This window comes from Mustela lutreola, chromosome 1, assembly GCF_030435805.1.
Source record: "Mustela lutreola isolate mMusLut2 chromosome 1, mMusLut2.pri, whole genome shotgun sequence".
Classification (NCBI taxonomy): domain Eukaryota; kingdom Metazoa; phylum Chordata; class Mammalia; order Carnivora; family Mustelidae; genus Mustela; species Mustela lutreola.
The window spans coordinates 145053974-145070723 of NC_081290.1; the positions used below are offsets into that span (position 1 = coordinate 145053974).

At 38.4% G+C, this 16750-nt stretch overlaps 1 protein-coding gene and 1 long non-coding RNA gene across 4 annotated transcripts in view; one reads left to right on the forward strand and one right to left on the reverse strand.

Annotated features, from left to right (window-relative positions):
- NR3C2 (nuclear receptor subfamily 3 group C member 2) overlaps window positions 1–16750 on the forward strand; it is a 344105-nt gene that overhangs the window by 111384 nt on the left and 215971 nt on the right. The gene's annotated exons all lie outside the window — the stretch shown is intronic.
- Window positions 4273–16750, reverse strand: part of LOC131832574 (uncharacterized) — a 34304-nt gene continuing 21826 nt past the window's right edge. The window contains exons 2-3 of the long non-coding RNA XR_009354111.1: window positions 5909–6131; window positions 4273–4569 (exon numbers count right to left, since the gene is read on the reverse strand). This is a non-coding gene — a long non-coding RNA (uncharacterized LOC131832574). The remainder of the gene's footprint in view (window positions 4570–5908; window positions 6132–16750) is intronic.

Below are 16750 nucleotides of genomic sequence, written 5' to 3' on the forward strand. Positions count from 1 at the left end.
ACAATATATAAAAATTTCATATGCAGTAAAAAAAAAAATGTACTTTGCTGCCTAAGTTAGGCTGCCTCTGCTTGTGGCACGAAGGGCATTGTTTTCTGAGACGCCATGAGACTGGAGGCGGTGGAAGAGCCCAAAGGAACCTCTGCAAGACACCGGGTTATAAATTGATGATGGAGAGCTTGTTATTTCGTTGGGACTTTGGATGGGCCAGTTGTGGGTCTGGGCTGTATTTCATAATGTTCATGAGCTGAAGACTCATAAATTTTGAAACCATAACTGTCTAGTTTATAAATGCCCATTGAGAATGAATCAGATCTTATGTATGTTGTGGGGCTTTTGCTAGGATTAATTAGCTAGTATTTGCCGAGTTTTATGAAGATAAAAAGCACATGTAGATGCTGGGAGGCATATTTTTTCCACTTAACACCAAAATATTTCTTAGATAATGAGAGATTAACCTTAGAAATTCAAATTTCAGTTTATCCATTTTTTAAAACTTGGCCTCAAATTAGTATTGTGGAAATGTTTGCATTGTTGGAACATGGTATCCCTGGCTAGTCAGAAATAGATAAGAGATCATCAGTGGCCAAGCATGCAAAAACAGGAGGTAATCACAGAATGAAAAGCCATCAGGTACCACCCTGTGACTTAGGAATCCTGTTAGACTAATGAGTTAAATAAAACTTAAGATGAAAGCCAATTAACATATTAAAATTCATGAAGAATCATTTTAATCTTCTGTTTGTTAGTTGAATGAATTGCTGACTTTAGAATTGGTCAGAATTCAAATCCAGTCTTCTCCACCTTGGGCAAATTACGTAAACTATAAGTTATAGAAGTTTTTATATAAGTTATATATAAGTTTTATAATTTTTCCAGGACTTGCTTGAGGCTGGTGTATGTAAATCTGCCAGTGTACTATTTAGTACATGAGAGGTGTTCAGCAAACAGAAGTTCTCTTTTTTTTTTTTTTAAAGATTTTATTTATTTATTTGACAGACAGAGATCACAAGTAGGCAGAGAGGCAGGCAGAGAGAGAGAGAGAGAGAGAGAGAGAGAGAGGGAAGCAGGCTTCCTGCGGAGCAGGGAGCCCGATGCGGGGCTCGATCCCAGGACCCTGAGATCATGACCCGAGCCGAAGGCAGCAGCCCAAACCACTGAGCCACCCAGGCGCCCCAGAAGTTCTCTTTCTACCTCCTTCTTTTTATTTTACTTAGAAGATTACTATTTTACCGAGAAATCTCTTGTGATGCCAAATTGGTATTGTGGGAGGAAGGGAGATGAAGTGGTAGAAGAAGGAACCCAAAAGTGTAGCCTCTGTAAGCATCTATATACTCTATAAGTATAAATGAAGGAAATCCTCGTAGGTCCTTAGGATAAGGGCAATTCTAATCCATGCATCTTGTGTGGGACATGGGGCTGGGGCTCCTCCAGTATGCATAGTCTCTCATTTCCTCATTTTTGTGCCTGGTCACCAGGCCCCCTGAAGGTGTTTGCATTTTTGACCCCTGATAGACCTTCAACACATCATCTTATTTTCTAATCTTTTATCAATTTAAAGATTTTACATTTCTGCAGGTATAGAGAATGAAAGGGGAAAGCATAAAAACTAGCTGTAGCATCAAGCAGTCCAGCAGAAGTGGGGTTGGAGATTGGCTGAGACTGTGTGCTTAAGTTACATTTGAAATGGAATGCTTTTGGTATTAGAAAACCCAGGGTTATCATTTGTACTCTACCATTTATTGACTTTGAGGCCTCGGATAAATTCTTTGAGCCAGCCAAGATGAGTGCCTGGCTCATTGGTGGTAGTTAACCTGTTGTTAGTTTACTCCCTTTGTCATTGAGAATTAGAATATAGTTCTGTACTAATGGTGCCCTCTCTACTCTTCAAACTAATGGATACAAATTTAAAAATCTGGATTGGCTGCATGGATAATTCCTGAAAACCAAGGACCGGTACCTTGGTTGCTTTTACTGGGGAGACGACTTCGTCTTTTGGGGATAGGAGGTGAATGGAGTCTACTCCTATTCCCTTTACACTATCCCAAGTTGTCATCATTTCTGCTTCTTTGGCAGAGGAGACAAAGAAAAATGCTACGGTGTACTTAAAAGGCAGGGCCTTGGCTCTCTGTCTTTTCTTCCGTGGGAGGATATTTTGTGTCCTCCTCACAAGAAAGAAGTAGAATTTATAGAGTATTCAGGTGTTGAGCATTCTTGCGCCATAAGAATGAATGCTTCTCTTTCTCTTAAGTATATCTTTCTTTCCCATGCTGATGCTTCTGCCTTCAACTTCTCCCCTCCTTCTACAGTGGGAAGTAGAATGTCAGTGTGTCGCCCTGCAGTGCCACTGGCCTATGCCAGCTTTGGTTGCTATAGATAGAAGGGGCAGTAAAACAATTCAGTCCTCCCACAGCTGCTGCCATCTCTTTCCCCATCACTCCAGTCACTTCTATAGCAAACGCAGCCCTAGCTAAAAGTGACAGAGCCTTGGCAGGAAGCCAGTTTCGGAATAAATACCCATAGCTGTCGGGGCCCCCTGTTGCCCCTGGAAAAGGACAAGCTGGGGCATATATTAAGGCAAGAAAGGAAAACTGCAAAGACCAAAATCCCCCCACAAGAAGGAAGAGGCTTTAGGGGCTGGAGCTGGAAAAACACTTGGCCATTAACATGTTGGTTCACATGCTTCTGCCTGGCTAAGCTGCATAGCTCTGCACGCAGGTGGGAGCGTGTATGTGAGAGGAAGCATGTAAAAGAAATGGAGAGAACGCAGCGAAGGCTAGCAAGTTGTCTGTGCTGAGACATGAGACCATTTGCGTAAGACTAACAGACAAACACTTGGACTCCCGTCACAGATCACAGCCACTTTACCCCTTCCTTGTCTAGTTGGATCCACTCCTGTGCCTTGCTTTTTCTACTCCTTTGGTGAAGTCAGTATCAGGATGGTGTCACAGAAGGAACTTTGGGAGCTTCGGTGCCCCAGAGTTATGGGCTAATTGCGGACTGTGGGGAAGAACAGGAGATCCAAAAACCATCAGTGTAGTGTATTTGGAGGTGCTGCAGACTCTAGACATGTCTTTGCCACAATACTGGCCCCCAGGACCCTACAGTTCTCTAAGGGATCATTGCGGTGAGTTTGAAAGATGCATGGGACTGTCCGTGATTAGGGTGTTTTCTGGTTTGGGGTTTTTCTGTGTGTTTTGTTTTTAGATTGAGGCTTTAGAAGATTGAACTTCAGTTTAAAGATTCACATATCTTCAACGAGGTGAGCAACATATCCTTAATTTGAAATGTACCTTTTCTCTTTCTTCTACTTTTTGGATGTCTGGGAATTGAGATGTTTCCTTCAATCAATAAAACAGAGATTCCTTTCTGCATCAATCAGTGCTTATCATAAACCATCAGTAATGACAAAGAAGTGAGGAAATTATTTTTATTTGTATTCCTATTGAACTGCACTGATTGTTAAAGATTAATGCCCTCACCCAACCGACATCTTCTTCTAGTTTAATTTTAATTTCTTCCCACTAATGGAGCTGCTGCTCCTTTTTTTAATTTATTAGCATATAATGTATTATTTGTTTCAGGGGTACAGGTCTATGATTCATCAGTCTTACACAATTCATAGCACTCACCGTAGCACATACCGTCCCCAATATTCATCACACAGCCATCCCATTCATCCAGCTCCCCTCCCTTCCAACAACCCTCAGTTTGTTTACTGAGATTAACAGTCTCTTATGGTTTGTATCCTTCTCTAGTTTCATCTTATTTCATTTTTCCCTCCCTTCCCCTCTGATCCTCTGTCTTGTTTCTCAAATTCTTCATATCAGTGAGATTATAAGATAATTGTCTTTCTCTGATTGACTTATTTCACTTAGCACAGTACCCTCTAGTTCCATCAGCATCATTGCACATGGTAAAATTATTGTGGCTTTTTTGATGGCTGCATAATATTCCACTATATATATATATATATATATATATATATATATATATATACACACACACACACACACACACACACACATACATACACACACACACACACATACACACACCACATCTTTTTTATCCATTCATCTGTTGATGGACATCTAGACTCTTACCATAGCTTGGCTCTTATGGATATTGCTGCTATAAACATTTGGGTGCACATGCCCCTTTGGATCACGACATTTGCACCTTTGGGGTAAATACCCAGTAGTGCAATTGCCGGGTCATAGGGTAGTTCTATTTTCAACTTCTTCTTTTTTTTTAAAGACTTTATTTATTTATTTATTTGACAGACAGAGGTCACAAGTAGGCAGAGAGGCAGGCAGAGAGAAAGAGGAGGAAGCAGGCTCCCCGCTGAGCAGAGAGCCCTATTCGGGGTTCGATCCCAGGACCCTGAGATCATGACCCGAGCCGAAGGCAGAGGCTTTAACCCACTGAGCCACCCAGGTGCCCCTATTTTCAACTTCTTGAGGAATCTTCATACTGTTTTTCCAGAGTGGCTGCACCAGCTTGCATTCCTACCAATAGTGTAGGAGGGTGCCCCTTTCAATGGAGCTGCTTCCTCTTTCAATGGAGCTGAAAATAATAGAATTGAATTATCAGACAAAAGTAATTCTTACTCAACTATGACTTTATCTTAGATAGTATATCTGTAAAGAAGTAATTAGTATTTTAGATCTGTTTAAGTTATACTTTATGAATATAATGTTTTCCAGTGGTTTTTTATTACTGAGCTTTAGTCTTCCAGTCATTTTTCTTTTTGTATTAATTTACAAAGCAGATATTCTTTTCGAGTATTTGAATATTGAAATACTTAGTTTAAGCATGAGACAGTGGGATTTCTTGGCACTGGCCTAGTCTCCCTTCTTGAAAGGTGAACATTGTTAGTAGTGGTGGAGCTTCATTGTCACAGAGGTTAACTTTTGTCAGTCTTTGTTCTGAATGTGTTATTTAAATATGTTTGTTTCATAAACAGTTGGGGTCAAAATCTTTCAAATTCTGGAAGAAAAAAACAAGACGAAAACCTGAGAATCTCAAGTCTTTGAAAGATTGACAGCTTGTATACTAGAACAATAGACATAATGGGTAATAATAAAACCCTTTCCTGGACCAACTCCAGCTGTGTGTAACCTTCTCTTCTTTAAAGAACTCGCTCATCTTGGTGCAGTAATTCTGGAAAACTTGAAGTTTATAAATGTACTTTGAAAAAGATACATTTTAAAAATGAAACATCTGTAGTTCTTATGACAACCTAGGTCCCGTGATCTTGCCTCTTGCTGGTTGACGTTCACATCTACAGTGAATTATACAGTAGAAACTAAGTGTATTTTTGAGGATCAAACTTACCCACAAACTTGTTAACAGTGGTGTGATTCACTGAACAAAACAAAACTAAAATCTTGAATCTTAAAACTTAAGCCTTAGAACTAAAACAGGATCTTGATAAATGCAGCCAAACTGGTACATGTATTTCCTAGTTACAGACAAAATGAAACAAGATCTTAGATACCGTATACTACTGTAAGGATTCACCTGTGACTATATTAAAGGATTATCAATCGTTATAGGTAGGGGGAAGTATTTGTCTTGTTTTTGTTTTTTTTTTTTAAGATTTTATTTTTATTATTTATTTGACAGAAAGATCACAAGTAAGCAGAGAAGCAGGCAGAGAGAGGAAGGGAAGCAGGCTCCCTGCTGAGCAGAGAGCCCAGTGCAGGGCTTGATCCCAGGACCCTGGGATCATGACCTGAGCCACCCAGGTGCCCCACGTATTTGGTTTTGTTGACACAACCATTGGGGGAAGACTTCCTTTACCATTTGCTAGCAGCTTGCTTACTTAACAGCGGGAGTAGAAGTCTAGGTTGTTTCTCCCTGATGAACAACTATCCCTTGTTTAAATCTGTTTTGATCTTACCCTTTTCACGCTTCGTACACTCAATAGATGACAGTCACGTGTGTGAAAAATCCACATCTGCTGCTGTCATGAGAGAATACCTATGCAGTACTTCATGCAGAGTTACTGTATTTAATGTGGCCTGACGTCCCGCCTGCCGTTAAGTCCAGTCATCTCTTTCTCATCGATCGATTTGTTGGGACTTCTCTGGTGTTAGAGGGGAGCAAACAACAGGCACAATGCACTAGAGTTAAAAAAAAAAAAAAAAAAGAAGTTAGAACATTCATGTGCACAGAGGCTACTTTGCAACTTTACTCAGTCTGCTTACTTTTCTCCTACCTCCTGTAATTTTAGGGAATTGTAATGTATAGGGAAAACAACATTTTGTGGTTAAAGATACCAAGACCCAAGATGTCCTGCTCAAGCTTACAAAGTTGTTTGGTAGCAAAGCCAAGTGATTTTTTTGTATGAAGAGTTTTTGTGTTCATGACTGAGCCCCTCCCGATGTATGCATACACCCTCCCATACTCCTTGCTTAGGCATAGCAGCAGACCTTGTGATGCTTGTGTTGGATAATTATGCTGGAAAATTTGTGCTTAAGTGAATGGTTCTGTAATTTGGAGATGGCCTTGAAAAATGATACTGATTTTCTTTCTCATGCCTGTGTAATATTTGAAGTTAACATTTGGCCTCTGTCTTTGGCTTCCGATATTTTGCACGTCTTTCATTTGCTGGCCTGCGGCAATTAAAAAATAACAAGACTTGCACAGTCGTTGTGAAGGCAGGTAGGATGATTCTTCACCCATTTAGAGATAGCTAGTCTTCCTTGGAGTTACACTATTCTCTCTGGCCAGTACTGGAGCATATAGGAAAATGATGAGCTGGTGGTAGATGTTGGTCTCACCAGCTGGCTGTCATTCTGCACTGAGATTTAGATTCATTCTTGTCAGAGCTGTGTAGACTTTGGAAGTCAGTAATCTGTGCGATGGAAACAAATCCAGACATTTTAAATTTATAAAGTTTAGAAAAACCTTAGGATTGAAGACTTTTTAAAAAAATAAGATAGGTGTAATTTTTGTTTTTCCTACAGATCCATCAGGTTTTATTTTCTACCATAACTCCTCTCCTTCATTTGTACATATATTTAAAACAATGCCTAAGTGATTTATGATGTATCTCTCAAGGAAAATTAAAACTAAATAGCTTTCTCTTTGGGATCATTTTTGGGCATCATCAAATCTCCATACTTCCTCTCTACGTCTTCATTATAACCATGTCAGTTGTGTTTTCTTTTAGGTAGCTTCAATCTTTTTAGGACTTGTTCAAAATAAGTACAAAACAACCTGGTTTAGTTATACTTCATTGGGTAAAAGCAATTATGAAGAAAATGGTAAAATGATAATATGTTCACTTTTATAACTGGAAATTTTTAAAATACTCTTTCTGCCACTCAAGTAACTCTCTTTTGTGAGACTCTTTTAAATATAAAGATTAAATTTCTTTTTTTAAAAAAAGATTTTATTTATTTATTTGACAGAGAGAGATCACAGTAGGCAGAGAGGCAGGCAGAGAGAGAGGAAGGGAAGCAGGCTCCCTGCTGAGCAGAGAGCCTGATGCGGGACTCGATCCCAGGACCCTGAGATCATGACCTGAGCCGAAGGCAGCGGCTTAACCCACTGAGCCACCCAGGCGACCTAAAGATTAAATTTCTTGTATCTTAAGTCAATAAATTCCTAAACAGTAATAGGACTATGATTTCATTTTTAAAATCCTAATAAAGAACATTTTATTTTTAAGTGGAATACTGGAACCCAGAATGCATATTTTTGTAAAATAATGTAAAGCATAAATAAATCGTATCAAATTAGAGCCATATCCATAAATCTCAAAAATCTATATAACTGAGCATAATTTTGCCTTATTATAAAAATTTCCTGGGTGCCTAGTTGGCTCAGTCGGTTAAGTGTCTGCCTTCAGCTCAGGTCATGATTTCAGGGTCATGCTATCCGGTCCCACATTGGGCTCCCTCCTCAGCAGGGAGCCTGCTTCTCTCTCTGCCTGCTGCTCCCCCTGCTTGTGCTCTTCCTCTTTCTCTCCCTCTCTCTCATGGGTGCTCGCTCTCTCTGTTCAGATAAATAAATAAATAAAATCTGTAAAAAATTCCTTCTTGATGCAAATTGAAAAGAGAATTTCACAAATACCTATTTCTTGTAATTCTAAGTGACACTTTACATGATCGATTATACCAATTTCTTTATCCCTCCCTTTTGTAAATGGATAATATTTTCCTCTAATGTTCCATGAGAATCATTACTTGTAGTAAGTCAGTGCCTTACAGAAATTTGTTTACAGTAAATTAAAGCTACATTTACATGGGTTGTGGCTTCCCAGAAAGTAAATAATCTAATATTCCCCCTTAAGAGGGATTAAAAATAACATATGTTCACTATGAATATATAAATAAACTTTATTTTAAATTATTATACATAACTATATAAAGCTAAATAGTCAACAAATTAATATTTCAGCCACACCAAAGATAATCACTATTAAATATTTTATATATTCCCTCCTAATCTTTTCTCTGTGTGTGTACTACTAAACATATTGAATACAGATGAGATCATGTCTTACAAGCTTTTTGCCTTTTTCAGTTAGCACATCATAAGCATTTTTAACATGGAAAACAATTTTAGTGTTTGAAAAAGTTTACAATGTATATCACAGATCATATATTTACATTTTCTTTTTTTGACCATTCAAGTTTGTGTTGAATTTTTCCCCATAAATCCTGTAATGTGCATAGTTGTACCTAAATCTTCATCTAAATTCTGACAGATTAAGTTGAATTCCATAAAGGGGGATTATAAGGTCAAAGACTAGGAATTTTTGAAAGTGCAAGTCATAAAACGTTTTTAAAGTGTAGTAAAACTTACTGTCAGCACAAATTTTCAGTTCTGTGAAAGCAAAATATCCTTAAAAGCTACATCATAATCATTTTTCAGAAGGTATTGTAGGACCTTGCAGTCTGAGGCTGTCATTATAAAGCAACATGATGTATTGGTTGGGTAGACAGTGAGGGGTTCAGAGTTTTCCAGAAGAGTTTCTTTTTATCTGGCTCAAGTTGTATTGAGATGTTGGACAGTGGGGAATAACAGCTAAACATGGTGGCTTGGGGGTGACACTGCAGATCGTTTTGCATGACAGGTGAGCTCAGGCCCAGTGACAGCTTCAAACCACCAAGAGTGGTTGTGGTTTACTGTGGAATGCGTGTCTGGGGAATGAAAACCTGGGGACAGCCAACCCTGGAAGACCTTGTTGGGCTTTGGGAGTAATTGGCATCTCACAGTGACTGAATCGTGAGCCATGATGTAGGAGGAAATCAAGTGCTGGCCCTAACTATTCTGGTCTCCTGACATACTGCAAAAGCTGTTTTTTAAAAATAAATCCTCATAGCAACTTTGATACTGTCAAAACATTGGTTATTTAAAACTTCTATTTGCCTGAACTGTAGATAATCAAGAGTTTTCAACATTAAAAGTACATAATTGTCATTTATTGTATGATGTTTGTAGAATGCTGTTTTCAATGTTAGAATTTTACATAAGAGAGATTTTACATTTTTTCATTGTATAAAACACTCAAATTGTTTACCATGTTAATTAAAGATTCTGTGTAATTACTGGATTTATGTTTTCTTAGTTATGAGAGCATTATGGTAATTTATTTTGATAGCAGAAATAGTTTATTCCTGAAACCAGTACTGTACTATATGCTAACAGGAATTTAAATTAAAACTTGGGAGGAAAAAAAAAAAGGAAAGAACATAGTATTTGCCCATTGTTTTTATAAATAAGTTATATAGGAAGGCTTTCGATTTTAATTTTTCATTTAAAATCTTCTGGATTTAATTAGTTTTCACCTCAGAACCCGTGTAGAAATTAAGATACTTCTACAGTGAATTATCCTTTTTAGGAAATTATAAAACTATTTGTAAATGATTCTTAATAATGTTACATCATCTTTAAAATATGGACATGCAGGTAGTTTTACGGTGTTACATTAAAATACTGTATAGAATGTAAGCCTGTAGGTACTCAGTTTTCATTACTGTGTAAATTGTAAATATAAACATAAAATACAATTTTATACCCACTAGACCATTAATGAGTGAAAACCTCTATAAAACTATGTGCATAATAAACTCAACATCTTTTCCACAACTGAGACCGAATAAAGTTCTTAAATGTAACAAGTCTCGTATTTTAAACATGGTTATAGATCTGAAAGAATGATAATATTTTTCACAGAACTAAAAAATGACCAAGTTCAATACTGTGCTAAAAATAGTGCGCTTGCATCTGACACTGTGGTGATTTCTGGCGAAGTGTGGAGAGGTGGACGCCTCATCTCCCTCAGGTCACTCTTGCTCTTCCCCTTCATTTGCCCCTCAAACTATGTGATCCTATTACCTTTGAAGATCTTCCCCCCAACCCCACACCCCTGCCCCAGTCCTTTTGTTTATTTTCACAGAATCCACTTTTAGTAGCTCTCATTCGCGTTTGTGATTCCTTAGTTAGATTTGAAACTGCGGTATTGCACACTTGCTCTTACAATAAAATTCAGCTCTTTCAGATAGGAGTCGAAATATTTGCAGCTTCTGTAAATGATAACCTTCCATTACCTGCTTTCCTCCCAGAAAAAGTATAAGGCACAGGTATATTAGCCATTTTCATAAAGCCTGCAAATGTGTGCTAGCAGGAAAGGCTTGCTGTAGGATTTGAGGATCCTAGTTTTTACTGTTGAGCTTAGCAAGAAAATCACTTCACCTGGGGGGATACCTTTGCCATCTTTGCAAGACAGAATACATGCAGGAAAGGTAAAGCTAGGCTGCGGTACATAAGGTCAAAGCAAATATTACTCAGCCGTTAGGATGAATAACCACCATTTATGTTGACATGGCTGGAACTGGAGGGTATTATGCTAAATGAAATGAATCAATCAGAGAAACACAATTATCATATGGTTTCACTCATACGTGGAACATAAGGAATAGTGCAGAGGATCATAGGGGAAAGGAGGGAAAACGGCGGGGGGTGGGAGGGAATCAGAAAAGGAAATAAACCATATGAGACTTCTGACACCAGGAAACAACCTAACGGTTGTGAAAAGGGAAGTGGGTGGGGGGATGGGTAACTGGATGACAGACGAAAAAGAAGGCACATGATGGGATGAGCACTGGGTGTCACACTCAACTAATGAATCATTGACATTACCTCAAAAACTAATGATGTCTTATATTTTGGCTAATTGAATTTTTAAAAAACCTTTCAAATGAAGAGCACTTAAAAATGCTGCAGGGTATGGGATGTCTGAATGGCTCCGTCAGTTAAGCCACTGCCTTTGGCTCAGGCCATGATCCCAGAGTCCTGGGATAGATAGAGTCCTGCATCGGGCTCCTTGCTCCACAGGGAGCTTGCTTCTCTCCCTGCCTCTGCCTGCCACTCTGCCTGCTTGTGCGTGCTCTCTCTCTCTCTCTGATAAATAAATAAATAAATAAATAAATAAAATCAATCTTAAAAAAAAAGTGCTGCAGAGTATAATGGAAAGAACAGAGCATTCAGAGCTGAAATCTGGGCCCATTTTCCCATCTGACTGACTGTGGAAGCTAGGTAAGCCACTGAAGTTCAGTTTTCTGTCACTTTTAAAATGGGGACAGTGATATAATACATACCTTGCAGGTTTGTCCTTGGATTTAAAAAGATTTTAGCATTTTGCTAATTTATTATAACAACGTTTTATTTCTGCTTTTTAGTTTACAAAATGTAAATTGAAAGATTCTTCAGTCAATAAAATCTAGTAGGAACCATAACAAAGTGTATTGTTGTTACCCATCAGCTAGGTTTTCTCACAAATATAACATACTGGATGGCTTAAAAATATTTTATACATCAAAATTTTCCGTGAGTGACATGGACTTGTTACAAATTTAAAGTTTTTCAGGATTTAAGTGTGTTGAAAAGTGATCATGTTTTATGGCATTTTTTTTAATGGATTGTAATAAATCTGCGTACTCCTCATAAGATAAACGTTATTGGACTGCAGCCCAAGGACTTTCTAAAGACTGTAACGTTTCCTTTCTCTGGTAAATTATCCATCACAGTTTATCTTATTTTGGTATGGCTTATTCCTTGCAGTTGGTAATAAAAGAGAGTCCTGGGTCATTTAAACGAGTAATTAAGAGGACCATTTACTATTTCTTGCCTTTGAAAAGTGTTAATTTTATTTGTTGTGGGTTAATGATGCATTTATTGTCTATACTTACAGCTTCTAGTAGTTCAAAGGTGAATCATTCCAACAGTTTAAAATTCTGTAACATTTAATTGCATTACAGCTCTTTAACTAAAGACATACACTGAAAAAAAAAAAAAAAAACTTCTGTAAATTTGCTGAAATGAAGTGCTAAATGAAACTCTGAGGCAGTGCATTAATTTTGAAGGTATGATTATTTGTTTGGGAAAATGCCAACTACAGCCAAGTTGAATCATCATTTTATGAGATGTTTATTTGAATTCATGTGACATTATTTAATAGGGTACGTATAAAACTGTATGTGACTTGTCAGATGAGAATACATTATAGTTTTGCACTTTCTTTCTTCACATCATACTTTTGCCAGTGACTTCCAGAGAAATGTGTTCTGTCATCCCTTCAGGATTTTAGTGCCCATCGCATGCCAAGCCGCATGGCTAGAGTAGAGTCAGCCCGTCAGTGCTGGTCATGGTAACTGTTCAGTGACTGGCTCTTTGTCTGGGAGGAGAGGCCCTGACTTTGAGTGTCTGCTGCTTTTTGTAGGGTAAATATTGCCACCACTACTGATTTCAATCTACAAAGGTGACGTTACTGAATGAGAAGGGGGGAAGAGTACAGTTATAGCATCTCCTGCCAGTAGAGCAGCTGTAAATAACAAACATAGAGGGAAATAGGAAACAATAAATTTTGGGTCTTTATTACCCCTTTAATGTGATTAACTGTAAGTTTATAGAAAGTGATTTTTAATAATAGGTGTAGTTTAATAACCAATTTGCAGAGTTCCTGAAAATGTAAACATTGGTTTTCATGAGCCAATATAAGCTATCTCCAGTGCAGTGCTAAGGAACAAACAAAAGTTAAAAAATAAAACATGGTATGTTAAAGTGATGTGTGACCAAAAACTAAAGCAAAACTGGGAACGAGGAATTGCTCTGTATGTGCACACATGCATGTACCTGTGCTGTTTTAGAAAGGCTGGTCAAGAGAGGCCTCACTGAGAAGTTGACATTTGAGAAACCTCCTGAACTTACCTCCTCAAGGAGGTAAAGGAGACAATGATGGAACCTCTGGCGGGGTGGGGTGATGGGGTCATGAGGTTTGGGCAGCACCCCAGGTGGCTCAGTCGGTTAAGGGTCTGACTCCTGATTTAGGCTCAGGTTGTGATCTCAGGATTGTGGGATTGAGTCCCAGGTCGGGCTGTGTGCTGAGCTAGGAGTCTGCTTCTCTCTTTCCCTCTCCTTCTGCCCCTACCTCCACTCACGCACACATTCTCTCTTTCCCAAATAAATAAATAAATCTGAAAGAAGAAAGAAAGAAAGAAAGAAAGAAAGAAAGAAAGAAAGAAAGAAAGAAAGAAAAAAGAAGAAAAGAAAGAAAAAGAGAGAGAAAAGAAACCTCTGGGGAAAGGCATTCTTAGCAGAGTGACTAGCAGATGAAAAAGACCACACATGAGCGATGTGGCATGTTCCAGAATCCTCGAGGATGCTATCATGGCTGATGCAAACTACGGGAGAGGGTGGAGTAAGGGGCAGTAGGGTCAGCGATTACTGGAGCCTTATGGTATACGCCCTTGTAGACCGCTGCTAGGCGCTAAGCAGTTATTCCAGATAGGAAGCTATTGGGAATTGGGAACACACTAGTGACCTATGCTTCAGATGCCACAGGATGACTCATGACTGCTGTATGATGATTCTAGTGGACAAGGGTGGAGGATTGGAAGCCCATCAGGACACTACTGTAGTAATGCATTTGATGGTCACTTGGACCGTGGTGGTAGTGCTAGAGGGGGTGAGACGTGACCAAATGCTGCTTCTGGTTTGCTGGTAGAGGTGATGGGTTTCACCAGAATGAGGCATGGGAGAGAAAGGGTGACTCCAAAGCTTATGCCTGAGCAGCTGGAGAAATGGAGTTATATTAACTGAGGTGAAGGAGACCGCTATAGACTTGGCGGAGAAATAAGTTTGCATAAGGTGCTACATTCCAGGTGACGGCAACACATAGATATGCTGGGTGGGCAGTAAGGTGTAGGAATCTGCGGAGGGGTTTAGGTTGGAGCTATAAACTTGAGGGTCATCAGAATAGAGGTGGATGAGGCTACTGAGAGAGTGGAGAAGAGAAAAGGCCAAGAGCTATACAATGCAGTGGGAAGATAAGGGCGAGTTGATGAAGGAGCCCAAGCAAGATGGCGTGGGTGTTAGAAGGGAAGCGAAGAGCACGTAGTGTCTGGGAAACAAGTGAAGTGCCTATTTCGAGGAGAGAGTGATCCAAGATGTCTGATGCTGCAGGTTATAGGTGAGATAAGGTGAGAACTGAGAATTGTCCTTTGGACTTAGAGTGTCAAAGTCCTTTTTCACTGTGGTGAGAGTACTTTGGCTGGGGCTAACCATATCCAGACACGGGGTTCCCTGGGGATAGGGAGGACAGAATTTGGAGATGGCGAGCATGGGGCGTTCTCTCTCTAGCTTTGCTGTGAAGGAGGATGGAGGAGCTGGCAAGAGCTGGCTGGGTAATGGGAGTCAAAGTGTTTTTGCTTTCTCTAAAAAAAAAATAATAATAATAATTACTGGACTTATGCTATATATTTTTTTTCTTTTAAAGTATCTTGAAATGCCCTTTTCCTCTATGATGTGGAGTTCAGCTTTATGCTAACTCTTCTCCCATACAAGAGCTTATTTAAAGCAAACATCTTCCTTTCATTTAGTAGGACCCACTGCGTGGAGAAAGCACATTTCTTGTCATCTTTTGCCACTTAATTTTTCTCTTTGGGGAAGAGGCTTATTCTAAGTGTTCTCAGCTAAGTTGGGCCTCCACCCCAAAGCAGTGCTGGTACCATCCCTAGATCCTTATGCACATTAAAAAAATATGAGCTTCATAAGCAAAGATCCAGCCATGTTTGGGTTTGTGCTTTGTCTTAAAGGGCATTCATCAGGTCTGGGTTCGTGGTGATTGTGATCTAAAGGATATTTTAGTAGTTGGGCTGTGTCATGCACACTACTCAACGTTTTTAAGTGTCTTCATTTGTCATATGTTGTCTACTGATTTCATTTCATCCTCATGTGAATCTGCAAGGTAAATATCAGGCAATTATGTTGAAAATTATAAAGTACTATAGAAATACAATACAGAATAACTGATTAATTCCTTAACTGACCATTTTATTTTCACCTTCTAGTACACATTTTAATTGCAATAGTAAGTTACACCTGAAATCATCAAAACTAACTGCTCTGAGAGAGAATTCAGCAGAGAAAACCATCTTAAATAGGAAAATTCCTTCAAAGATGATTGCCATTTCTCTTTGCCCAGTTTTATCTTTTTGCGTTTTTTACCTAGTGTAATGTAACATAGTAACTATTTTAGTATTTGAATGTGGCTTGGTTGTTTATTAGTGAGGTAGAAATAGGAAAAAAAATTCCCAAAAGCCTTAACCTGTCAGAAAAAATATTTATGTTAAAGGGAAAAACCTTTCCTCTTATATTGTGTCAAGATATTAAGATGTAAATTAAGGAAATAATCTTAACTGTTATTTATAAAGCTGTTTCATTTAATCCATTAATTCTATTAAAAGGGACATTAGTTGTAAACAAGCAGGATCTTTTAATTATGAGCTTATCCACTACAAAATTCCTTTTATCATTTCATTTGCCCCATAAGGCATATGTGCTATAATCTATTTTTAATGTTTTGCAGCATATTTATAGGGTGAAATTATGCATTTAAATCTATGGTATGTGTTTGGAAACCATCTGTTAGAACTTATTGGAAAATAGAACCTTCCTCCATTAATGTGCTCTCTTATTTGGGGAACTTAAACATTTAATATTATCCTTCCTAGTTCACAGCTTTAAAGAATGAGATACATTATTGAAAATTAGTTTTATTTGTTTCCATGGGGGGATCCAAACTTTACTGCTTTGTGTTGTGTCATATTATTTTAGAATTGTAAAGTGTGTCCAGTTAGTAGTAATTTAAACTTTAGAATATGTTCAAGGATCATTCATGATAATATACTTGTCCTCATGTGTAGGAATGATAAGTCTGTTTATTTGAAATTTTACTCAGGCAGTTGGAGAAGGTGAAGTCTGGGATGGATTTGAAAATGAATACAAGAGTCCCAGATTTCGAGGAAGCCTACTAGAGTAGTAAAGTATGCATAATAATTCATAACCTAGGGATATGATGAGTCTGAAAGAGGAGTGCAAGAGGTTTGGAAGATTTTGTTTCACGTCGTCAGTTTGTAGGTAATGGCTTTAAGAAAGTAATCCTCCTTCTCTCTTTTATCCCTTTACAAATGAATGAACATTATCACATTTATTCTCTCTCCTCTCAATTTGTCTTTCTTATTATCTAAGACACTTGACCTTTTTGAAAACGTATATTAAACCCTTCCCCCGCCCCAAATTGTAGGAAGTGGCTTTCAATATTAAAATAAACACACTCCCTCAAGAGTTGCGGGTGCAAATATCTCATTGCCTTCCAGTGAACGATTAAGAGTGAGCAGCAGTGAGGCTGCCTCTCCCTTCCCTGGAGAACGGTCAGCAGAAGGAAAGA